The 27161-nt window shown below is 42.6% G+C and overlaps 1 protein-coding gene across 1 annotated transcript in view; it reads left to right on the top strand.

Moving 5' to 3' along the window:
* The window catches only part of WIPI1 (WD repeat domain, phosphoinositide interacting 1), a 1063998-nt gene that overhangs the window by 122419 nt on the left and 914418 nt on the right, over positions 1-27161 (top strand). The window lies entirely within an intron of this gene.

Here is a 27161-nt window from a genome sequence, read left to right as displayed (position 1 = left end):
GGCCACTGGTCCATGCTGCAGCTGCGATTGAAGCTGAAATCATGTTCTCTTTAGTCCAGGTAGCATGCATCAGTCCTTTGGCTTCACACACCTTGGCCGACTGGTTCTTTGTCACCTTACTGTAATCCTCTGCTGGCATCTTTGCCTGCTTTCCCTGACTAAACTAAACTAACAAAAATGAATAAAATTGTTGTGAAAATGAAACTCTGAAAGTTTACCTTGTGTCTGTTGAGAGTACACACACCTTCAGTGACAACTGCCTACAGGCTACTGAAGTTCAATTAATATCCCACCACTCTGCCACCAATATGTGATGACCTGTCTACCCTGGGCCAGTAATCAAGGAGCCTCAGTCCTCACCACTGACACCAGTGAGAGATGGTCACTAAAACAGGAATGGATTTAGTATTTTAAGATGCAGCTGTCTGCATCAAGCACAGTTTCCCCCAAGAGCACACAGGGAACAGGCTCCAGACCTGGGACTGGACTCTGTCTCTTCAGATCCCAAACAAGACTTACTTTGGAGCACTATGTCTCAGTTCCAATTAGCTGACACACCCACACCTGGATATTTGATTTACACACACACACACACACACACACACACACACACACACACACACACACACACACACACACACACACACACTCCTGGGAAAGGCTGGCACAGATTTACTAGCTGTACCCCTTCTGCCCAGACTATAACGTAACCATGCTGCCATCCGTCAACTACTCTGAGGCTCTTACGAAGATATCCAGATGTTCTTCGTGTTTCACTGTTGCAGTCATTACATTTGGGTAATCTGTTGGCAGGTTGCCCTCAGTCAGCCTGAATATCAGAGTCTTGGGTCCTGCGTCGGTTGCTGTCTCCACTTCCATGACGGCAGGTCGTCAGGGGTATAAAACATGCAGCCAATGCCATTTTCGTCTGTCTTTCTTGCCGCGCGGTGCCTGAAGCAGCAGCAGTTCGCAAGTGCCGGTTGGCAGACTCCTGAAATTTTCGCATTAGAGTTTCAAAACCAAAGTCTTCAACTAAAGCTATGTATCCCGTTGGGGAAACTTTTTCTTGCTCCTTACTGATGTCAGTAAAATTTAATAATTGCATTACTTGTGGGAAGCAAATAGCTCATAAGGATTTTCTTTTGTACTGTATTCCTTGCCTAGGCCAAGATCATAACATGCCTTGCTGTCGGTTTTCTGCTAGATTTAACCAACGCATTATTAAGCGTCTGTATATCTTTGCTTCAAAATATTTTGGAAACAGATTTAATTACCCTGAAATGTCATTGGAAACAGATTTAATTACCCTGAAATGTCGTCGGATAGCAATCTGACTACCGGAGTTCACAAAAAATGCAAAGAAAAGGACAGACAGACCGTTGAGGTCCAAAACTGACGACGAAGCTTCTCCTAAGCCAGTCACCGGTTCACCGGTACTCAGTGAGGCGCTTTCGCAGCCCCTGATACCCACTACTTTTGAGTCGCAGGCCTCTACCTCCTGATTCCCTGCCTCCGGCTCCTAGTAAGCCAGACAGATATTACAGGGTTCCTGACTCCCATAAATTTTTATTCAAAAATCCTGCTGTTGACCCTGAAACTACCTCACAGGGTCCCAAAGGTGTATAGGCCTCTTCAGCCAAGAATCCTACCCCCTCTGATAGAGATTCCAGGGCGCTGGATAGATGAGGAAAGAAGGTTTATAAGTCTACAACCTTGGCAATTAGGGCCTTAAACTGCCAGTTTCATATGCTTAAATATCAACAGCATGTTATGGGATTATTGAGACAGAAAATGATGTAGATTTCTGAATGTGTGGAAAACAAAGAATTACAGGAATTATTGCATGCAGCAGAACAGGTTGGAAAGCATACTTTGCAATGTGGTTTTGATTCCTTGGAGGCCGCTTGCAGGGCCGCAGTTACTGGATCTGTGAATAGAAGGTATGCCTGGCTCATGAGCAAAATCTGCTTGATTATGTTAAAGCTAAATTGTTGGATGCATCTTTGCAGCATCATCCTCTGTTTGGTAATAAGGCAGAAGAGGTTTTAAAGAAAATGGAAGATAAAGCTAAATCTATGCAAACTGTAAAAGATTTCTTACAAGTGCAGCCACCCAGATTCAGTAGATACTGGCCCACAAAAAATTGGTCCTTTCCTGTATCCAACAGAGCCTGACAAGGCAAATCCAGATGCTCAAAAGGCTCTAGATACCAATCACAGGGTTCTTACAGGTCAAAGCAATGGGGTGCCTCTACCTCCAAATCTCGAGGAAACAAAGTACAATCCTATAGTGAGTAGTCTTAATGACTTCCCTCTGCCATCACCAAGCACTTATCTTTTGGCAGCCCCCTTGGGGGGAAAATTAGCACTTCATGCTCAAAATTGGCAGTTAATAACCCAGGACAAGTGGGTATTAAACATAGTATCCCAGGGGTACAGATTTAATTTCCATACCTTGCCAGTTCCAAACGGTTGGCCAGATCTGCCACAAAATCAATGGGCAGAGGCACAGAAACAAGTTACGTCCCTCATGGATATGGGGGCTATTCAGCCAGTACCAGAACCGGAAAAAGGGCAAGGGTTTTATTCAAGACTGTTCCTGGTACCCAGAAAAGACTATGCCTGGCGTCCAATACTGGATTTATCAATTTTGACCACATTCTTGGACTTCCCAAAATTCAGAATGCTGTCTTTACAACAGCTTCTTTCCATTCTGGGCAAGAGCGCTTGGTTAGTGACTCTAGACTTAAAAGAGGCATACCTGCATATCCCAATAAGGGAATCGTGTAGAAGATACCTCCGTTTCAAGGCTGGTTTCATGCATTACCAATTCTATGCACTGCCCTTTGGCTTATCTACTGCACCCAGGGTCTTTACAAAATGCCTGGCACCAGTAATTGCATTTTGCAGACAAAGGATCATACAGATTTATCCTTACTTGGATGACTGTCTCATTCAAGTAGAAAACAAGGACATTCTTCTTCAACATCTGGCGTTTGTAAAACGGCTTCTAACATGCCTAGGGTACACAATAAATGAAAAGAAATCACAACTGGTACCCTCTCAAAAAATTACATTCCTGGGTGTAAGCTTGAATACAACTGCCCAGATGGCTTACCTTACACCAGACAAACAAAGGCAACTGACTATTTACTTCAAACAGATGGCAACAAAAACCCAGTTATCTGCAAGACAAATTCTGCAGGCTTTGGGCTTCATGGCATCCTGCATTCTACTAATTCCATATGCAAGACTGCATATGTGGAAACTACAGTGGTATCTAAAAAGTTTATGTAGTCAACATTGTCACAGTCTGGAAACAATGATCCCTCTCATTCCCTGCTTACAACAGGAGTTTCTTTGGTGGGCAGAGACATGTCACCAGAACATGGGACGGTCATTCACTCTACCCCCTGCCACCCAAACCCTAACTACAGACGCATCAAACTATGCTTGGGGAGCCCACCTGGCAGGGAGATGCATTCAGGGCATATGGAGCCCAAAACAAATGCATCTGCATATCAACCAGAAGATGTTAGCTGTTCAGAATGCCGTGACAGCCTTCAATGATTTACTTCACCCAGGGCAACTATTGATAAAGACGGACAACATCACAGTTATGTGGTACATAAACAAGCGGGGGGGGGTACACATTCCTACCCCCTTTGCAGACTAGCCATGGCATTGTGGGACACAGCCCTGACTTACCAAGTACATCTTCAAGATCAATTCCTGCTAGGAAAACAAAATACTCTGGCAGACGATCTAAGCAGAAATCTTATGAACCCTCACGGGTGGAAACTGGACCACAAGTTTTCAGCATAATAACAGAGAAATGGGGGAGTCCAGACATAGATCTATTTGCCTCTCTCCAAAATTATCAACTGGACAAATTCTGCACAAGGACTTATCACAGACAAGCATGGAAAGTGGACGCCCTATCATTCAGTTGGAAAAACCTATCAGTCTACTCCTTTCCTTTTCTGCCTCGTCTCCCCAAGGCCTTATTAAAGGTTAGACAGGAAAAACCAAAAATGATCCTAATTGCCCTTGACTGGCCTCGCCAGCACTGGCACCCAATTCTAAGGAATATATCTCAACTCCCTCCTTGGTACTTGCCTCAAATACCTCATCTACTGTCTCAGCCGAGCAATCAAATTCTGCACAATCAGCTCCAAACTCTGAACCTGGTAGCTTGGCTGATCATGTAATTATTCAGACAACACCTCTCAGTAAATTTATGATGGATGTCATTTTGGAAGCCAGAAGGCCTAGTACTAGAAAGTCTTGTGCTGATAAATGGAAGATATTCTGTGCTTGGAACCAAGCACAAGGAACGGACACAGCAAAGCCAATTATTTCTCAGATTTTACAATGCTTGACTGAGATGCTTGACATGGGCCTATCTTTTTCATCAATAAAAATCCATGCCTCTGCCATCTCGGCTAATTACAACACAGAGCCTCCCATCTTGTCTCATCCTCTGCTAAAACAGTACATTAGAGGGGTCAAAAATTTAAGGCCTCTCAGAAGATCACCAACTCCTGCATGGGACCTCAATTTTGTGCTGGAAAAGCTCATCCTGCCTCCTTTTGAACCAGCAGCTACTGCGGATGTAAAGTTTTTATCTTGGAAAACAGCTTTCCTTCTGGCAATCACTTCAGCAAGAAGGGTTTCAGAACTACAGGCCCTTATGACTGTGGAGCCTTTTATTACATTTCATCTGGACAGGGTGTCCCTCAGGACTAATCCTTCCTTTATGCCTAAGGTGGTATCCAGTGTGGCTCTTAACCAAACTATTCACCTGCCAACATTTTACCCAAATACGCAGAACAAGGGGGAGCGAATTCTGCATTCCTTGGACGTACACAGACAACAAAGATTCTACTTAAACAGGACCAAATCTCTAAGAAAGTCTGAGCAACTACTGATGGCATTTGCTGCAGGATCAGAGGGGGGAGGCTATTTCAAAGCAGGCTATTTCAAAGTGGATAAGCCACTGCATTTGTTTCTGCTACTTACATCATGGTAAACTGGTCCCAAGGAAATCAGGTCACACTCCACCAGGGCTGCATCTACCTCAGCAGCTTTTCTAAGAGGAGTTCCAACCAAACACATTATAGAAGCTGCTACTTGGGAGCTCTGTTCATACATTTACAAAGCATTATCATTTGCCTCTCTTTTCTAAGTCCAGGGCAGGCTTTGCCACTGCAGTTCTGCAGGACCTTATAGCTGTTCCTAATGCTATTTAGCTCCATCCTCCCATCCATAGCTTTTGGATTCTACCAAATGTAATCACTGCAACAGTGAGACACGAAGAACATAGTACAGTTGTGTACACTTACCATAAATGTAGATGTTCGAGTGCATTCACTGTTGCAGTCCGGGTTACCCACCTGCCATCCCCCTTTTTCTAGAACTTCTCTTTCCTTCACTATATTCTACAGCCTTTGTGGTGTATTTGCTTTTAGATGAAGGTAAAGTTTATGTTGTTACAATTGCATTTATATATATATATATATATATATATATATATATATATCTTTATTTTTTTGCTCCCCATTTGGGGGGCACCTGACATCAGGGGCAAGAAAAATTGAAGAAAATGGCGTCGGCTGCATGTTTTATACCCTGACGACCTGACGTCATGGAAGTGGAGACAGCAACCGACGCAGGACCCAAGACTTTGATATTGCAGCCGACTGAGGGCAACCTGCCAGCAGATTACCCAAATGTAATGACTACAACAGTGAATACACTCAAATTTCTACATTTATAGTAAGTGTACACAACTGTACTTTATGCTGAGTAAAATCAATTGTAATATAAATGGTAGAGTGTAACCAAAGCGGCAAGGCCTTTCGGAGTGGCCACGGTGTCACTAAAATAAACACAAGTACTCTCAAGATGTTAAAAGAATTCTCTAAAAGAGCAACCACAATGAAAGGTATAGAAATATTTAATAATAAATAAAAAATATAAAACATGAGAATATTAAATATCTGAGTATAATAAATACCAGTGTTTCAGTCACAGGAGAAAAAAAAAATAACACAGCTGGACAGGTATACACAGATGTAGAAAAACAATACTTAACTAATCTCATTGTATTTCCTGACTATCTAAAGGATAATTGTTCCCTAACTAACTTAAGTAATACAGCAAAGCAAGATAGGATGCTAAGATGTTTATTTCCACAAGGCAAGATGATGAGCTTCAAAAGTTTTAACTAATTGAACTGAACTGACATAGATCTTTTAATATCAAGTTCCAAAGAAAACAAAACAAATTGCTGTGAGAATTCTATTCTCTCAGTACTGGTTATAGAATGACATCACATTTGATCGCCTGACTCTGGTACAATACACACTCAAAGCTTTGCTAAGATCTGTTGCAGCATCTGAAAGCTATGTTGTTGTGTCTTTCGGCTTTTCCCGGTTAGGGGTCGCCACAGCGGAACTCCGGTCCGCTAATGATTGGCAGTTGATTTTTACGTACCGAGTTGCCAGCTCTGACGCACAACCTTCAACAAAGGAACGCCCATTCACACATGTCTCCACACAGAAGACGCTTTAGCTGAGAGTCTAACCGGACAGCATCTTATTGCGAGGTGACAACGCTACTGCAGCACTACCACCGCGGATACTAGCATCTGAAAGCTATGTAACTATTTCAAAAACTTCTACTCTACCCTTCCAGAATTCCCTATTTAAACATGTACATTTAATCAGTTATAATAACACTGTTGGTGCATTTTTAACACAAGCATCTGTACAAATCAATGTGATAGTTAAATGACACAAAATTATTTACAAACCTCCAGCTAACTATGCTGACATATGTTACACATGCACTACCCTATTCTATGTGGCACAGATGGCAGTACCTCACGTCATCACAGTCTTAAATGGAAGAAAGTAGACAGAAGTCTGTGAAAAGTTTGGATATTTTTGTGATTTTGATTTCAGATGTGAGCTCTCTGAGGAATGTGTGTCCATGTGCACAGTACTTATGAATGTGAAACACTGTTGTTTGTCTGTTGTTGTTTGTCTTTCGGCTTTTCCCGGTTAGGGGTCGCCACAGAGGAACTCTGGTCTGCTAATGATTGGGAATTGTTTTTTATGGTGTCGAGTTGCCAGCCCGACGCCCAACCTTCAACGAAGGCACGCCCATTCAACGCATGTCTTGCGAACGCCCACTCGACCGCAGGGAGGACATGCAGACTCCACACAGAAGGCACTCCCAACCCAAGCCGAGAATCGAACAGGAGAACCTCTTGCTGTGAGGCAACAACGCTACTGCTGTACCACCGCGGAAGTCAGCATGAATGTGAAACACTAACATATATAATCAAATGATCATATGAGGTTACTTGGCTGTTGGCTCTGAGGCCCTTATAAGCCTAGCCAAGAGTTTAGCCCATGTTTAGACAAGTCAGCACCCAAAGCTCCCGTCCAGCAGGGTCACAGGTAAAATCCCAGAGGTGTAGTTTCTGTTTCCCATCCAGTTGTCCAGGTTGCGCTTAAAAAGGGATAATGAGGTACTCTGCTTGATGTGGAGGGGGAGTCTATTCCACAGATGGGGGAGTCTCTGGGACACAAATCTGTCCCGCCAACAAGTCCTGTTGCTATTACAGACCAGGTTGAGGTCGCACATACGGGTTACTTGAGTGGAGCTTGACTTGTGGATATGCAGCAGTCCCATCAAGGGAGGGTCTGAGATTGCTTTGTATACCAGACAGAGGTCACCTCTGAGGAGTCTGTATGAAACTGATTTTAGGGAAAGGGCTTTTAGCCTATCTGTATAGGGTAGATGTTTGAGGCCCTGGATTCTCCTGATGAGGAACCTCTGTGGTCTCTCTACCTGCTGCATGTGCTTTGCGAGGTACATGCCGAAGTGGGCGTTGTACTTAATAATTGGCCGTATAAGGGAAGAATACAAGGATGTTATGACCTCTTTGTCCTTGGATGAGATACCCTTTCTTATGAGGTGGGCCATGTAGAAAGCTTTCCGTACAACAGAAGCAACATGGTGGTCAAAACTCAGATTGCTATCAACCTCGGTGCCTAAATGCCTCACTACTGATTGTGTACTTAGGATGTTGTTATTAATGTGATAATATACGAGGATGTCACTCTCCCCAAAGGGGATGATGATGATGCATTTTTTGGCATTCAGCTTGAGGCCATGTTTCTGGTGCCAGTCATTTGTTTGGGTGAGAAGGTCTTGGAGAATGTCCACATCACTTTTGGAACTGATGACTGCGCCAAGCTTGCAGTCATCTGCAAACATGGTCAACCATAGTCCACTGGTTAGTTTTATCAAGAATACAGTACGTAAATGTACATTACAGTGTGATATGGCACGTGTAGCACAGTAGTACTTTGTTGCCTCACAACAAAAGGGTCTTCAGTTTGCTTCTAAGCTGAGGTGCCTTCTGTGTTGTTTGCATGTCCACTCTCTCTGTGTTTTTTTTTTCTGGTTGCTTCACTTTCCTTCCACCTTCCAATAACATGGATTAAGTTGATTTTTCAAATTGCTGTAGGTGTGAATGGTAATGCACATGAGTGAGCATATGCATTGTGCAACAGACTGATATCCTGCCAGGATCCATTTCAAAGTCCTGTGCTCATTTGTTTTCTGGGTAGGCTGTGGCATCCCCACTACCCTATAAAGCTTAAAGTTGTTTATCGGAAAATGGATGGATGGGTGGATATTGCTAACGGGTTATAGGTTTGGGGAAGATAATGATTGCTTGCTTCTGATTTAGCCAAAAATTAGAAAAAAACTATTTCTGGGACAGCTCATGTTGACAGATATATAATAAGATGATAGAAGGATAAGTTTTAGCCTGCATGTTATTTAATAAGTTGAAGACTCCCAGTCCGGAGGTTGAAGGGCTCTGTTCATTACAAAAATAGCAGACTTGTGGTAGCCTGTCACAATATTTATATTCAAGTAGTAGTGCTTAAGTCTTTAATTTGTATATATGCAATACCTTAGTAGTTTTATGTAATGCATGGATAGCTGATGTGATATATGCAACTGCAAATGAGAGTCTGGGAAAGTATCTACCTTATCTTCTTTGAACTCTTGTGTGGTTTCAGAATGAATGGGACCCTAGAGCTGTCCTGTGAATAGTAGAAAAGTAAGTATGCCAATCATGGCTGCCCATTATTATTTTGATTACACTACTTTGATGCTGTCATTATGGACCCTGTGCATGCTAACTGTTACGCCACTACTACTGCCTGTTCATTCTCAATCCTCAGTGCAGGAGCAAATCCTGGTAGTATCATTAGTCTGGAATCCTTGAGAGATATTTGTGTGTGCCTATGTGCCTTTAATGACATTTCAGTGTGCTTTAACTCCATCCCTTGATGGGGATGCTCACACCTCTGTCACCATGAGACTCATCTGTACTCTCATATGTGTCTGTGTGCATGCTTCCAGGACTGCCATCACCAAATTCGCATTGATCCTGAACTACTATGATCTTCAGCTGCAAGCTTTGACATGCTGGAATGATCACAGTAAGCAACCTTATTCCCCAGCCCTTCCCCCAAGATGAGTGTGGAGCTACTGGAGCAGTAGGCATTCATTCTCACCCCCTCAGCTGGCTCCTGTAGTCCCTCTCCCATTGATCGATGTAGAGCAGTATCCTCTCATTCCCACTGTCCTCACCTGGCTTCTACAGCCCCTCCCCTCAGGATGGGTTAACTGCTCATTCCCTCCCTCTTCAGCTGGCTCCTCCAGCCCCTCCCTCCAGGATGCATGTGGGACAGTAGGCATTCACTCCCACCCTCTTCTGCTGACTCCTTCAGTCCTTCTCACCTTTGATGGGTGTGGAGAAGTAGCCTCTCATTCCCACTCTCCTCAGCTGGCTCTTCCAGTTCTTAAACCACCACCCAAACTCTGGTCATCATTTGAGTTGTGGTCAAGGCTTTACTCTTTAAACCATGGAGCTGAGGTCATCTTGGTGGCACTTTGATTTTGTGCCTTAATACTGTGACAAAAGCTTTTTGATGTGAAATAACATTAGTTGCTGTAGTACTGAAATGTCTTAGTCTTGTGGTTGAGCAACCTTGGTGTTAGCATATTTTAGAGGTGTATGGGTACTGGGTATTGTTAATGTAAACATCAAGTTTTGTTTTTCTTTCACTAGACATAGGTTTATAGGTAAGCAGTAGGCAGTCAATTTGCAGCCCATTGCAAGTTTAGCTTGTAACCCACATTCAAAAGTTCTCTCCACCTTCATAGAGAGTAAGTAAATGAAGAAAAAGGGTGAACTTTAAGACTACCTTTACAGTTGGCTTACCTTGAAGGTGGTAAAGATGATGCTCTGCCTGACATGTAGTGGAAGTATGTTTCAGAGGTGAGGGATATGTTAGGATGTGAATCTAGCACCCCAACATATTGTGTTTATCTGTTGATGAAGGTGTAGCTGTTCTTCATATTTCACTGTTGCAGTCCTGAATTACGGGATTTCCTGCAGTGAAACCATGAAAGTCTGTGGCTGTCTGACTACCAGAGAAATAGCTTCCCTCCTCCAAGAGCAGACACCCTGACCGACGTGAGGTATATAGGGAGCCACCCAATGTCATGATTTCAGTTTTTTCTTGCCGTTCAAGTCCAAAGCTTTTTACTCTTCAGAATAGGTACCAGTCGCTATCAATGTTCTCCTCTGTCCTTTGGCTTGACTACTTTTCCTTGGGTCTTCACAAAGTGCTTAGCCCTATGATTACCTTTTGCAGGGCCAGAAGGGTCCAAGTCTACCCCTGCCTGGACGATTGTCATGCACAGGCCATGAGTCTTTCCAAACTCCACTCAGATCTGGTGTTCACCCAGAATTTCCTGACCTCCTTGGGCTTCACCATGTATCAACACAAATCAAACACAGAACTCTGTACCAGGATTGTCTTCCTGGGGGCAGTTCTGGACTCATCTCTTCAAAAGGCCTTCCTACCTCCAGACAAGGTCTCTTTGCTGATTCAGTACTAAAGATCATGCAGAGACAATGCCTCACACCCAGGTATGACATATAGCTCAGAGCATTGAGCTATATGTCATATTGCATCCTCATGATCCCCCTGGCCAAGGCTGCACATGAAAAAGCTCCAGTGGTACCTCAGAAATGTGTGGTGCCAGCATGCACAGCCCCTTTCAACCAGGATACAGTTGATCCAATGTCTCAAGGAGGAGTTTGCATGGTGGGCACAAGCTTGTGCTTAGATCCAAGGCTTTCTTTTCAGGTTCTCACACCAAGAGCAAACCCTCACCATGGACACCTTGGAGACAGCTTGGGGGGCCCATTTCATACACTTCCAGACCCAAGGAATGTAGGAAAATCAGTTCAGAGACAAACACATAAACCTGAAGTAAAGTTCAAAAAGGCCTGGTAACATTCAGAGAAAAATGGAAACAAGAGGTAGTTTTAGTAAAAAGAGACAACACCACAGTCATGTGGTACATAAACAAGTAGGGAGGCACTCATTCCTACCCTGTCTGTTGCCTAGCATTGTAGGTTTAGGTGGCAGCTCACTCTCTGGGGTTACACCTTTTGGCACAATACCCTCCAGATGCTCAAAACCTTCTAGCGGATCAACTCAGTAGAAATCTGGTGGGTCCCCACAAATGGCATCTGCATTTGGAAACATTTGTCGGCATAACCAAAAAAATGGGGAGTTCCCCAGATAGACCTCTTCACCACTAGGGAAAATGCTCAACTGAAAACATTCTGCTCAAGGAGCAACCTACTCTCAGCGTGGAAGACAGATGCATTTTCTTTCCCTTGGATTCACCTTTTCATCTATGCATTCCCTCCATTACCTTGGCTTCATCGGGTGCTTCTAAAAATAAGGGAAGAGGGGCCAAGGGCAATACTGATAACACTGGACTGGCCCAGACAACACTGGTATCTTCTCCTACTCGACTTCACCAATGAGAAACCATGGCACTTACCTCAGAGAGTGGACCTTCTGACCTGGGACAAGGGAAAGATTGTGCACCCCAACCTGCAGACATGCAACCTCTCAGGCTGGTTAATTCCACATCATTCTGGACAGATTCTGCCCTAAGCAAGCAGGTTCAAGATATCCTTAAAGAGACCAGAAGGCCCAGTACTAGGAAATCTTATTCATCTAAGTGGAGAAGGTTTTCCATTTGGTGTCAATAACAGGGCCACAATCCTCTCTTAGCCAAGATCTCTGTCATCCCAGACTACCTGGCTAATCTGGTTGACAACGACTTCTCTGTTAAAATTCATGACTCTGCCATTTTGGCCCATATCCATGTTGTTCCTCCTGTCTTTTCTCACCCCCTTCTCAGACAATTTCTGAGGGGAGTGATTAACATCAGGCCTCCGAGGAGACAACCTACCCCTCTGTGGGACCTCAGTTTTGATCTGGAAAAACTGACCCTGCCTCCTTTCTGACCAGTGGCTTCTGCTACCTTAAAGTTTCCAACTTAGCCAGCAAAAGGGCAGTCTTCTATCACTTCTGCTAGAAGAGTCTCTGAACTGCAGGGTCTCATAGCATTGGAACCCTTCCTTATCTTCCACCCAGATAGACACTCCCTCAGGACTAACCCTTCTTTATGCCCAAGGTGGTGATAGACACATCATTGAATCAAGACATGCACCTGCCTGTCTTCTTTCCCAATCCACAGAACCAGGGGGAAAGAATTCTTCATTTCTTGGATGTATGTAGGCAGCTCCGCCACTATCTTGACAGAAGAAAGACTTTGAGAAAATTAGACCAACTCTTTCTGGCCTTTGCCACCACTTCTGAAGTAAAACCAGTTTCCAAACAGACTATCTCCAAATGGATCTCTTGCTGTATCTCATTTTGTTACAGCCATCATGGTAAGAAGCCACCTGAGGCTGTTAGGTCTCACTCTACTAGGGCTACTGCTACTTCTGCTGACTTTTTAAAAGGAGTCCCTACCAAGGACATTTTGGAAGCTGCTACCTGGTCATCTATGCATACTTTCACCAAACACTACCATTTATTAGCCTTTTCCAGGTCCAGAGCATGATTTGCCACAACCGATGTTCTTTGTGTTTCACTGTTGCAGTTTTTACATTTGGGTAATCTGCTGGCAGGTTGCCCTCAGTCGGCCTGAATAACAAAGTCTTGGGTCCTGTGTCAGTTGCTGTCCCTTCTTCCATGACGTCAGGTCGTCAGGGGTATAAAACTTGCAGCCGACGCTATTTTCATCAGTCTTTCTTGCCGTGCGGTGCCCGAAGCAGAAGCAGTTCGCAAGTGCCGGTCGGCCGACTTCTGAAATTTTCGTTTTCGAGTTTCAGAACCGAAGTCTTCAACCTAAAGCTAAGTACCCCGTTGGGGAAACTTTTTCTTGCTCCTTACCAATGTCAGTAAAAGTTAATAATTGTATTACTTGTGGGAAGCAAATACCTCATAAGGATTATCATTTGTACTGTATTCCTTGCCTAGGTCCTGACCACAATGTGCCTTGCTGTCGGTTTTGTGCTACATTTAACCAATGCACTATTAAGCATCGGTATATTTTTGCATCTAAATATTTTGGCTCAAGATTTAACTATCCATAAATGTCGTCAGTTAGCAATCCAACTACCGGAATTCACAAAAAAACTCAAAGAAAAAGGCAGAGACAGACCGTTGAGGTCCAAAACTGACGACGAAGCTTCTCCTAAGCCAGTCGCCGGTTCGTCAGTACTCAGTGAGGTGCTTTCACAGCCCCTGATACCTGTTACATTTGATTGGCAGGCCTCTACTGAGACCCATTCGGAGTTCGGTATGCCATGAGACACTTCAAGTATTGAACCCGCGGATGTCTCTCCCTTGGATGGGTCTGGAGCCGCTGAGCAGGCACTGGCTTCTGAGGGTGTTTTCAGGCCTAAAGATTTGTATATTAAACTGATGCCATCCTCAAAAACAAGACCAAAACCAACTTCTGTGTCTAAAAAACTGATGCATGGGCCATATGCTCAGGCCCCTATGCCTAAAAAACAAATGATCAGAATAGCTGAGGATTTAATTACCTTGATCAGGGGTTCCCAACCCTCTCCTGCTAAGAGGCCTAGGTAAGACACTGATTATGAATCTTCAGATCAGGTTTCCATTTCTTCTGATTCCTTTTCTGATTTGGAATTATCTATTCCACCTTATGAGGACTCTGATGCAGAAGAATCCATCCCTTCTGCTTCTCCTCCTGAGGAGTTTTTTTTTTGGAGAAACTTTGCATACCTTAAAGGAACATTTTCATTGGGAGAGTCAGGATTTTTCCGAATCCAAAAAAGAGGCTTAGGGATTTCCTTCTTCTTCCTTAGCATAGGCCTTTGGCTATACCTCCAGTTCGAGACATTGTTGATGATGTTTTCTCAGAATCCAGCATTGCTCCTGATTCCCTGCCTTCAGCTCCTAGTAAGCCAGACAGATATTACCAGGTTCCTGACTCCCACAAATTTCTTTTTAAAAAAAACCTAAAAAGCTTATGGAGTCAACATTGTCACAGCCTGGAAACAATGATTCCTATTATTCCTTGCCTGCAGCAAGAGTTTCTATGGTGGGCAGAGGCCTGTCACCAAAACAAGGGACTGTCATTCATTCCACCCCCTGCCACCCAAACCCTGACTACAGACGCATCAGACTATGCTTGGGGGGGCGCATCTGGTAGGGAGATGCATTCAGGGCGAATGGAGCCCAAATCAAATGCACCTGCATATCAACCAGAAAGAGATGCTAGCCGTACAGAATGCTCTGACAGCTTTCAAGGACTTTCTTCATCCAGGACAACTACTGATAAGGATGGACAACACCACAGTCATGTGGTACATAAACAAGCAGAGGGGTACCCATTCCTACCCCCTTTGCAGACTAACCATGGCCTTGTGGAACATAGCGTTGTCTTACCAAATACATCTACAAGCTCAATTCCTGCCAGGAAAGCAAAATACTCTGGCAGATGAACTAAGCAGAAATCTTACGGACCCACACAAATGGAAACTGGATCCGCAAATCTTCAGCATGTTGACACGCAAATGGGGGAGCCCAGACCTAGATCTTTTTGCCTCACCCCAAAACTATCAGTTGGACAAATTCTTCACAAGAATCCATCACCAAAAAGCTTGGAAAGTGGATGCTCTATCCTTCAGCTGGAAAAACCTATCAGTCTATGCTTTTCCCCCTCTGCCTCCACTCTCCAAGGTATTACTAAAAGTCAGACAGGAAAAAACAAAAATGATTCTGATTGCTCCAGACTGGCCTCGCCAACACTGGTACCTGCTTCTACGCAATATGTCACACCTTCCTCTGTGGTACCTGCCTCAGACACCTTATCTACTGTCTCAGCAGAACTTTCAAATTCTACACACTCTGCTCCAAACTCTGAATCTTGCAGCATGGCTGATCAACTAATTTCACCAGTTACATCTCTTGGCAAACCTGTGATGGATGTCGTTTTGGAGGCTAGAAGGCCTAGCACTAGAAAATCTTATGCTGATAAATGGAAAAGATTCTGTGCCTGGAATCAGCCACAAGGAATAAGCACAGAAATGCACAATATTCCTCAGATTCTGCAATACTTAACTGAGATGCTTCACAAGGGCCTATCTTTCTCTTCCATAAAAATCCACGCCTCTGCCATTTCAGCTCATTACAACACAGAGCCTCCCCTCTTTTCTCATCCCCTGCTAAAGCAGTAGCTCCGAGGGAAAAAAATTTAAGACCTACCAGTAGAGCAGCAACTCCTGCATGGGACCTCAATTTTGTGTTGGAAAAACTCACCCTGCCTCCTTTTGAGCCAGCTGCCACTGCAGACATATAATTTCTCTCTTGGAAGACCGCTTTTCTTTTAGCAGTCACTTCAGCTAGAAGGATCTGAGAACTACAGGCTCTCATGGCAGTGGAGCCTTTTATTATTTTCTACCCGGACAGGGTAGCGCTTGGGACCAATCCATCCTTTATGCCTAAAGTGGTATCCAGTGTGGCTCTTAATTTTTATTTTATTTGTTTTACATTTGTTGACCGGGCTAGTCTAACTGGTTATATGTCCATTTTCAGTAGAGGCCCGGGGAGATGAGCTCCAAGACAGATAAATGAAAAACTTAGTAATCAATACACAAAATATGACTAAATAAAATATTCATAATAAGCAATGCAGATTCCAGGTACAACAAGAGAAAAAAAAAAGACGAAATAGCAGCATTCGTTGTATACAATACATATTACAGGTTACAACATAATTCTGTGAGGACAAAAACAAAGTACTTGTACTATACAATATGCAGGTATAATACATAAAAAGAAGGACTAAAGTCAAAAGAGAAGACAGGTTAATTATATACAAATAGAAAATAAAAAAATATTCTTCAGTAGGAAGTATTTAGAGAGACTGGACACAGTGTAGTTTAGGAGGAAATCTGTATTTATAGGTAAAAGAATATATACTAGTTCATGAGTAGTCTGGCATAGGCAGAGCGAAGTTTAATCAGATGGATAGATGCTTAGTCAGGTTTAGTACAGGGGCACAATCAGTATGTCTTAAGGCAGAGTTTCAGTTTGTTTTTGAAGAGTGATAGAGACGGAAGAGAGGAAAGGTCACTGGGGAGAAGATTCCAAGTTTTTCCAACAGCATTAGAGAAGAGAAATTCACCAGCCTTGTTGTTAGGTTTAGAGGTATGTAGAAGATTTTTGTGTGAGGAACGCAGGGATTTCAGATTTGTATATGGAGTGATGAGAGTAGATAGAATAGGAGTACTGGAAGGTTTATAAAGAGTTTTATGGGCAATAGTTAGTTGATGGAATTTAATCACGTTTTGTAGTTCAAGCCATCCAAGCTGCTTTATACTTATGCAATGATGGGTTCAGTAAGGGTTTCCTGTTGCAAATCTAGTGATGTTATTGTTAGAAGTTTCCAGTTTGCTGAGATTATTTTTAAAAAGGTTAGTAAAAATAGGTGAGGCATAGAGGAGAGTAGAGAGCAGATGAGTGTGAGCTATGGTTGTTCTAGCTGTGGGAGAAAGGTAAGGTTTAATCCTATAGAGGGAGCCAAGTTTTTTGTTGACAGGTTTTATTGTATTGTTGATATGGATGTCAAAGTTCAGATTGTTATCAATGGTGATACCCAATAGTTTGGTGGTTGGGTCTGGTGATATAATGGTACCATTAGTGGATGTAACTGAGAAATCAAATGGAGAGGACTTGTGAGTCGGATTAAAGAGAAGGAGTTTAGTTTTTTTTGGGGTTCAAAAGAAGGCAACGCTGTGAAACCATTGTTCAACTGTGTTAAATGTCTTCTGGGTAAGAGAGAGAAGTTCAGATTTGGATTTGGCTGAGCATATAAGTGGGGAGTCATCAGCATATTGTATGCATGTGGCTTGGGGGATGGATAGATGAAAGTTATTAATAAATATTGAGAAGAGGAGAGGTCCTAGTATGGACCCTTGAGGGACACCTAGGGTAACTGGTTGGAGGGTAGAAAGAGTCTTATGCCAAATTACTGCCTGTTGTCTTTTATCTAATAACTAATAACTAACAAACCCTTAATAATCTCACCTGAATCCAACCTACACTCCAAACTGTGCTATTACCTCTCTAACTCAATCTCATATGTGATCTGCAGTCTACTAGCAGGCAACATCCATCCCAACCCTGGCCCATCCAACTCATCCACCACAGACAAGTCCATATTCCTTACTTCTTTAAATTCTCAGAGCATAGTTAATAAAATCCCAAACCTCCATGCCTGGATAAATCATAATAAACCTGACATCCTATCCATCTCAGAAACTTGGCTAAAACCCCACATAAAAGACTCTGAAATTATACCACCAAATTACTCTATCATTAGAAAAGATAGATCCCACAAAAAAGGGGGAGGAGTAGCACTCATATACTCATCCTCCTTATCAGTCACTCCCTATAATAAGCCTACCCCACCCTTTAGTAACGCCAAACTACTCCTTGCAATACTTCAAATAAACAAACATAAGCACATATGTATAGCTTCCCTCTACATTCCCCCAGGGGATAATATTTCTACTCTTGAACACATCCTCTCCTGGCTTTCCACCAACATCAGTAATGAAACAATAATCCTAGGAGATGTGAATATTAACTGGGCTTCCATTCAATCTCCTACTAACCCACTTAACATCAACCTCTACAACTTTTCACAACTAAATAACTCTATAACACATCCCTCAAAAATCCTCTCCAGTGGCAGTATTTTGGACTGGATTCTAGTCTCACATCCTCAGTACTTCTCTGACAGGGGTACTCTTCCTGGTCCTCTTAGTGACCATCTTCCCATCTTTACATACCGACTCCATTTATCCTTACATCGTTCCCACAACTATATTACCGTACGTAACCAAAAAAACTTTAACACAACATCCTTCACTAACTCCCTAAAAGCTATAAACTGGAACTGTCTAAAAACATTACCTCTCGACAACGCAGTTGCTCACTTTAACACCTCATTCCTAAAAATTCTAGACTACCATGCTCCCATAAGGACAAAGAGAGTAAACATTAAAACAGCCGCTTGGCTTACTAAAAACACACTAACTATTATGAGGCAAAGAGATAAAGCTTGGGCTCATTACCTAAAAAATAGGCCCCCCTCACCCTTCTTAAATACAAAACACTTCGAAATAAAGTAAAAAAACTCACCATTTCCGAACAACAAAACTTTTTTCTCCACACTACAAAACAACAACAAAACTAACCCTCAGAAATTCTGGAAAGGTATCGCCACTCTCCTAATCCCCGGCAAACTAGACATCCCCTCCCCTGACCCAAATGCTACTGACACTGACTTAGCAACCCAATTTAACACTTTTTTCATTGACTCTATCTCTAAACTTAATTCATCTTTCTCTAATACCACCAGAATCTCCACATCACCTCCCCCCTCCTCTACCATTACTCTTCCCTGTTCTTCCACCACTCCTTCACTCTCCCCCACTAACTCACAATCCTTCACCCCTTCTTCTACTATCACTCACCCCTCTCCATCTCCTTCTCCTACTTCCCACACTTCCCAGTGTCCTCCCTTTTCATTAAAACCAATTCCCACTTTTACTATAAAAAAACTCATCCAAAAATTGAAGCCATGCTCCAATGCTCCAGATAATATCCCTGCTTATTTTCTCAGTCTAGCCGCTGAAGCAGTCACCTACCCCATTAGCATTCTAATTAACCGTTCAATCCAGGAATGCATAGTACCCAAAATTTGGAAAAAGGCCTTCATTATACCATTACATAAAGGAGGCAACAATAATAATGTTACCAACTTCCGTCCCATTGCTATCCTGTCTCCTATCTCTAAACTCTTAGAAACATGCATACAACAACAACTTCTTCCACACCTCTTATATAATCAGCTTCTAACACCCACACAACATGGATTCAGGCCAAATCACAGTACTATGACTGCCCTTCTCTCCTTCCTTGAAACCATTAATAAAGCCTGGGATTCTGGCCTTATTGTTTCCACCCTACTACTTGACCTTTCTAAAGCCTTAAATACTATCTCTCACAGCCTGCTTTTAACTAAACTCTCTAAACTTAACCTATCCCCTTCTTCCTTGAATTGGTTCTCCAGCTACTTATCTAACTGATATCAAGCAGTAAAATGGAAAAAGGCAACCTCATTTCTTAATACCCCAACCGGAGTCCCCCAAGGATCCATATTAGGTCCTCTTCTTTTTAATATATTTATAAATGATTTCCAGAACTCTATTCCTTTTTCAAATGTCATCCAGTATGCAGATGATTCAACTATCATCTGCTCTGCCACATCTACTCCTGTACTCCTAAAACTTACTCAAGAAGCATTTTCAACCGCTGAGCAATGGATGAAAATAAACCACCTTGTATTAAATGCCTCTAAAACCAAACTAATGGTATTTACTCCCTCTAAAACTACCTCATTCAACTTTAACCCCTTCACTATCACTAGCCAAAACAATATACCTCTGGAACTGGTATCAGAGACCAAATTACTTGGGGTCCAAATTGACAACCAGCTTAAATTCCATTCCCACTTACAACTAAACATCAAAAAGACCCATCAAAAACTAGGCATGCTCTACTGACAAAATCATTACCTTACCCCTGCCACTAAAGTAACTCTCTCTACTTCCTTTCTTATCCCCTCCCTTTTCTACGGAACTCCTCTTCTCACTAACCTACAATCCTCTCTTAAATCTCAACTTTCCTCCTGCTACAACAAAATTGCCAAATTTGCTACCAGCCATAAGTCGTCCTCCCATCACTGCTCTTCTCTCCAAAAACTAAAATGGCTAGAACTACCATATCAACTAATCTATACACAACTAACACTTGCACATAAGCTCATTTTTAACCCCACCCTCTGCTCTTCCCTCTCTTCTACCTTTAAGATGTACCTTCCTGATCGAGTACTAAGGTCCAATAATCAAAATCTAATAGAAGTGTACAAACCATCCCGTCCACCAGACAAAAATCTTCTATCTTATGGTTTAGCACGTCTCTGGAACTCCCTACCACCTTCCATTCGTACCACTTCTAACCATTACTCTCTCAAAACATCTCTTCACTCACAACTAATATCCCAATGGGAATGCTCCTGCTCTTTCCCCACATAACAAATGATATCAAACTCCTGTTCCCTTCATTCTATGGAAAACAAACTCCTTTTTCCCTTCATTCCATGCCTTAGATTCCTTCTCTCTCTTTTTCTCTCTCCCCTTTCGATATTATTCTCATCAAAAACTTTCTCCTTCTATCATCTCTCCATATACTTTTATTCCAGTACTTATATGTTAGTTGTAAATAATGCATCAGACTGTAAACAATGAATCAGACTGCAACTATGAACTGTATGTTCCTAAGAAGAAATGCCTCTCAGCTGTACAATGCAATGCTCCATTGCCAGTCAGTTTTAACTCCAACCTCATCACTAGTGTGAATTATTTGCAATGTTTGCTGTATTACTTGTAAATGTCTTGCTCAAAACTGTAACCCTTGTATAAATATAATCTTTAAACTATTGTAACCTAGATTGCTATTGGAGCTTTTCTCCCCAGGACTCCATTGAAAACTGGTTCAAATGGCCCAATGGACTATCCTGGTAAACCAACTGCAAATAAATAAATAAATAACTAATAAATAAATAAATCTAGGTGGGACTGGAACCATTTTATGGAAGGTGCATCTAATGATAGGGATTCGAGTTTGTTGATGAGAATCTGATGATTGACCATGTCAAATGCTTTGGACAGGTCAATGAATAGTGCTGAGGAAAGGTTAATCAGACCATTCATCTGCCAACTTTTTTCCCAAATCCACAGAACAAGGGGAAGCAGATTCTACATTCATTGGATGTACACAGACAACTAAGATTCTACTTGAACAGGACAAAATCTCTAAGAAAATCTGAACAACTACTGGTGGCATTTGCTGCAGGGGCAGAGGGAAAGGCTATCTCAAAGCAGACAATTTCAAAATGAATAAGCCATTGTATTCGTTTCTGCTACATGCATCATGGTAAACCTGTCCCCAAGGGGATCAGATCCCATTCCACCAGGGCTGCATCTACTTCTGCAGCCTTTCTCAGAGGGGTCCCTACCAGAGACGTTTTAGAAGCTGCTACCTGGAGCTCAGTTCATACGTTCACCAAGCATTACCATTTACCTCTCTTCTCTAAATCCAGAGCAGGCTTTGCCACTTCTGTCCTCAAGGGCCTTATAGCTGCTCCTAATGCTGTATAATTCCATCTTTCCAACCATAGCTTTGGGATTCTACCCAAATGTAATGACTGCAACAGTGAAACAAGAAGAACACAGTACAGTTGTGTACACCTACTATAAATGTAGATGTTCGAGTGTATTCACTGTTGCAGTCCTGGTTAGCCATCCGCCAGCCCCCTACTTTTCTCTTTTTATACCTCTTCTTTCTGTTACTATGCTCAAAAGCCTTTTTGTTGTATTTGCTTTTATTTGGAGGTATATTTTTTTTGTGTTCTAAATTATATGTATATAATATAATATATATATTGCTCCCCATTTGAGGGGCACCTGACATTTGGGGCAAGAAAAACTGATGAAAATGGCGTCGGCTGCATGTTTTATACCCCTGACGACCTGACGTCATGGAAGAAGGGACAGCAACCGATGCAGGACCCAAGACTTTGTTATTCAGGCTGACTGAGGGCAACCTGCCAGCAGATTACCCAAATGTAATGACTGCAACAGTGATGCACTCGAACATCTACATTTATGGTAAGTGTACACAACTGTACTTTCTGCAGGGCATCCTGACTTCTCCCTAATCTACCTTCTACTTCTCCCTAATCTACCTTCTACCCTACTTTTCAGATTTTGGAATCACCCACAAGTGAGGACTGCAGCAGTGAAACATGAAGAACGTAGTACAGTTGTGTATACTTACCATAATTATAGATGTTCCAGTGTATTCACTGTTAGTCTTCTTTCCCTCCCTCATTCCCACTTAGCCTACAGGTTGATTGGTACAAACTTCCTCTCAAGCCAAGGGGAACCCCCCCTTTTTTGCCCCTTCCCTTGCTTTGGTTGTCTTACTTAGGCCATTACTTTAGGACTCACTTTGAGGAGCTCCTACCCTCAGGGGAGCAAGAAAAAACTGAGATGATGACATCAGCTAGCTCTCTGTATACCCAAGCATACTGACATCGGTCAAGGTGTCTGACAACTCTTGGACAGGGGAAATTTTTTTCTCTGGCAGTCAGGGTGACCAAGGGCTTTCACGGCAGGAAATCTTACAAGTCAGGACAGCAACAGTGAATACACTCGAACATCTACATTTATCATAAGTGTACACAACTCTACTTTCCTTTAACTGGGTATTTGAGGAACCATTTCTTTTGTGAAGGCATATAAGGTTAAAAAGGGTCAGATTTATTTTTTTTCATGGCTTGAAAGGCTAGAAACAGGTCTCTACTGAGGAGTCTATAAGTCCCTGAGTGCAGAGAGAGAGAGGGTTGCCAGTCTGTCCTGATAACTAAGATTTGTGAGGCTACATATCTTTTAAGTTGGGAACGTCTGAAGTCTCTCAATCTGAGTGACATGTTTAGACAAATACGTGCCAGAAAGGGGCACTGTATTCAATAATGAGTGTGATGAGATGCGACTAAAGTGGGATTAAAACCCCTTCATATCTAGAGGAGATGCTTGTGGGAATTAAATGAGCCAGAAAAAAGGCTTTCCAAACTGTTGCGGTAACATGGTGATAAAAAGATAAGGAATTATTAACAAGAGTGCCCAGGTCCCTTACAGGTGTTTGACTGGAGGAGTGTATCACCTCCAGGGTATGTGAAAACATTTTGTTTACCAAAATTAGCTAAAATACATTGTTCACGTTTAATTTGAGACCTTTGTCCTTTGCTGCTGCTGTTTATGTGATCTAACCCATGTTGAAGCAGTTGTAAGTCAGTGGAAGACCAAGCCAAAATCTGGCTCTGTTCCTGCTCAGCACCAATATAAACTATATATCTAAATATGAACAAGTACCTCTTAATACCATACACCTCCTTACTCGCCCTTCTTCACTCTCTTCCTTGCTTCAATCAATTTCTCTTCCCTGACTCTTGTTTTAAATATAACCCTGTCTTTTTCTCGCACTTCATATTGCACTTCCTTATTGTGTTATACTAACTTGCCTTTCACTTCTCTCTAAAATGGCTAAAATGTCTGTAAATATCAAGTCATTGTCATATAAGTTGTTGGAGTACCTTCTATGTGGAGCCTGCATTGTCTCCCTTTGTTTGCGCTCGTCCAGCATACCAACTGTTACACACACTGCAGTATATCAAGCCCAGCAAGGCCCGCCCCCCTACTTGTATATACAAATTCCGAGATTGCACTACAGTGGGGAAAAGGCAAATTTCTTAATACTGGCTAAGTAACTCACTGCCCTGTGAAAATTAATTTGCTCATGTGCATGTTTGATGAATGGCCATGTGCTTAAGTTTGTTTTCAATGAACTGCTATAGACCCAGATAGGAGAGGGCCCAACACCAAACCGTGTGGTACACCTCAGGTAACTTTTTTGGTTTCAGAAGTGGCACCTGTGATTTTAATCACATGGGTTCTGTCAGACAACTGGTTAGCTATCTACTGCACAGCAATAAGGATTTATATTTAGATTTGCAAGTCTGTTAGTAATGCCAGCATGGAGAGTAATGTCAAAGGGCTTGAGCAGGTCCAAATATGCTGTGTGAAGTGCATAACTGCTGTCCACTGCTTTGGTGACTTTTTCAAACAAAATGAATGCGGTTAAAGAGGCAGGACCTTCCTTTGATAAAGCTGAATTGATGCCAGTCCAGGATTAAGAGATGTGAGATATGTTCCAAAGCTTTGCACATGAGACTAGTGAGACTAATTTGTTTTTCTGTCGGCCACCCTTGTGGAATGGCATTACAGTGGCTGTTTGTTTTTTATGCTTCAGGAATGTGATCGGTGGAGAAGTTTAGATTAAAAAGGTTATGTAGAGCTTCAGAAAGGCCATGTTTGGTACCATACCTCTCAGCCTCTTACAGCAAGAAATCTGGACAAAGCCATAAATAATAGTGGACTTAAAGTCTTTCGGCTTTTCCTGGTTAGAGGTCGCCACGGCAGATCACTGGTCCGCTACTGCTTGGCAGTGATTCACAGAAGGCACACACACAATCGCACACTTACCTCCATGTCTTTAAAGTTCACTTGACCACAGGGGGGACATGCAGACTCCGCACAGAAGGCGCTTCAGCCGAGAATCGGACCAGAGAATCTCTTGCTGTGAGGCGACAATGCTAATGGCTACACCACTGTGGCCACAAGGCCCTGAAATAGCCGCAATTTTTAAAAATTGCTCTTACAAACTTAAAAGTTGACAGAATAACAGGGTTTGTGATTGTGAGGCCACACATCTTTTAAGTTAGGAACATGGATTTTCTAAGGTGCATGAAGTGTGAAACTCAAATGTCTGTCATTTTTTTCTGACTTCAGTCTTCAGTGATTTACCAAAGATTTCCTAGAAACCACAATTTTGTGCAAAATAGACCAAAAATATGAGGTACAAATTTGGGCATTCTGCAAAAATCTGTACGGTTGAGAGGTATGTTTGGTATTGATAATCATGCAGTATGTTATATTAGGGCTCATGGATGAGGTATATTGAACTTTTGAGAGGACTTGTTCAGTAGTAAGTAAATTGGGTGGCTGAGATTGTGAAATCCGTAGAATAGATATAACTGTGGCTGGAATAAAATATACACCATATACCCGCTGACTTTCTTTGTAGCTGTTCTTGTTTTATGTGCACACACAACTTTGTGCAGTTTGTCCAGGTTTTTGCCTCTTATTTTTGTTCTATTCCTCTTAAAATTCAAGTTTTTCTTGCACATCATCAAAGTTTGCAGTCACTAAATAAAAAATGCATGTTAATGCAAAAACTGTTATTCTAGCAACTTTTTAAGTTTATGAGTGCAATGTTTGAAAAATGTCCCTAATTTTGACCCATTGTACCTCCATTGTTTTTGGCTTTGTCCAGAATTCGTTAGCAAAGGCGTTGAGAGGTATGGTTATCAGCAGGGTGCAGATGGCCTTGTGACTTACTTGCCCTATAATTCTTATTGTCCCCTTTGCTTTAGTCATTTACAGATGTATGTGCTGCACTGTTCACTTACTTTATTGCATAACAATGTGGAGTGTTGTGTTTTTGCTATGTGCTCTCCTTATGCTACAGTATAACTGATGATCTGATGTCGCCATCTTCATTTTATTAACCTGTGGGTCTTGGTTCCAATCCATGGAACCAATCGGCTGCTTTTATTCAGCTTGAGCTTCCTGACTTGAGCTCCTCCGTATACCCACAATGCCTCTCTCCCCCAACGTACCTCAGATCTCATTTGCCACGCTTAGCTTCAGCAGCGAGTTCACCTGACTCTTGAGCTTCCTCCAGTAGAGTTTGTTTTTGTAAGTTTTTTTTCCTCTTATTCTTCCTCGGCTGTGTTTAGATCTTTAGTCGTCCTTCTTTTAGTTTATTTTCTCTTGTTTAAACTTAATTCTTTCTCCTTTGTAGTCAGGTTTGTCTGTGTCTAGTTCTCTCTCTCTCTTCTTTTTCCCTTAACAAAAAAAAAAAGTTCTCATTTTCTCCTTATTCTTTCTTGTAAAGATATCAGACAAACCACAAGGATTTAAAAAATGCACTTCCTTTAGGTGAAGGACTCCCTTGTCTGATGCCCACAGGGAATGTCTTTTTTGCTTGGGGCCTACCCATTTTGAGACTCCTTGTTCTATTTGTCAGACCTTCCACCCCCGGGCTCTGGTGGACAAGAGGAGTAAGCTGGTTCTTAAAGAGTTGCTTTCTTCTTCCTCCACCTCAGGGGTGCCTTCAACTTCAGGGTCTCAACCCCCTTCTAAAAGGACTAAGGAGAGCCAGGAGTGCAGGAAGAGCTCTCCCGTGGGGTATTCCTCAAAGCCTCCTAAGAAGGCTACAAAATTGTCTGAACTGGCTCAGTCTTCTCCAAGCTCAGTTCTGACTTCTTCCCCTCCGCCCCAGTCATCATCCATTGTCCTGTGGCTGAGTAGTTCCTCACCAGCTCCGACTGTGTTGGCTTCTAGTTCGGCACCGAAATTGTCTGAACTGGCTCAGTCTTCTCCGAGCTCAGTTCTGACTTCTTCCCCTCTGCCCCAGTCATCATCCATTGTCCTGAGGCTGAGTAGTTCCTCACCAGCTCTGACTGTGTGGGCTCCTAGTTCGGCACCAACAGGGTAGGTTCCTAGGTTCCAATGTCACTCCCCCAGGAGATATTCGAGACCCCAGTCATGAGCTCCTAGTTTGGCACCAACAGGGTAGGTTCCTAGGTTCCAGTGTCACCGCCCAGGAGATCTTTAAGACCCCAGTCATTGGCTTCTTCCAGGTCTTCCCTGAGCCTATCTTCCAAGGACATTGGCAGACTGATGAGGCAGTTCCTCAAGGCCCAGATTCAGATGGGGCTTGTGTCCGCAGTGTCCACATCTGGATCTGTGAGGGTTTCACCTTTCCGATCTTTGGCTCCTTCTACAATTTGCCCTTTGATTTTGGAGTCTTCTGTGCCATTGGTCTCCAGTGCCAAGGTGATGGAGCCAAAAGAGATTTCCTCTTCCCCAACCTGCTCGGCTCCTTTGCCTTCGGT

The sequence above is a fragment of the Protopterus annectens genome, chromosome 10.part0 (assembly GCF_019279795.1).
Source record: "Protopterus annectens isolate FY-2018-M chromosome 10.part0, PAN1.0, whole genome shotgun sequence".
In the NCBI taxonomy this organism is placed as follows: Eukaryota; Metazoa; Chordata; order Ceratodontiformes; family Protopteridae; genus Protopterus; species Protopterus annectens.
Note: the sequence above shows the minus strand (reverse complement) of the source record. Positions and strands in the feature narration are given on the sequence as shown.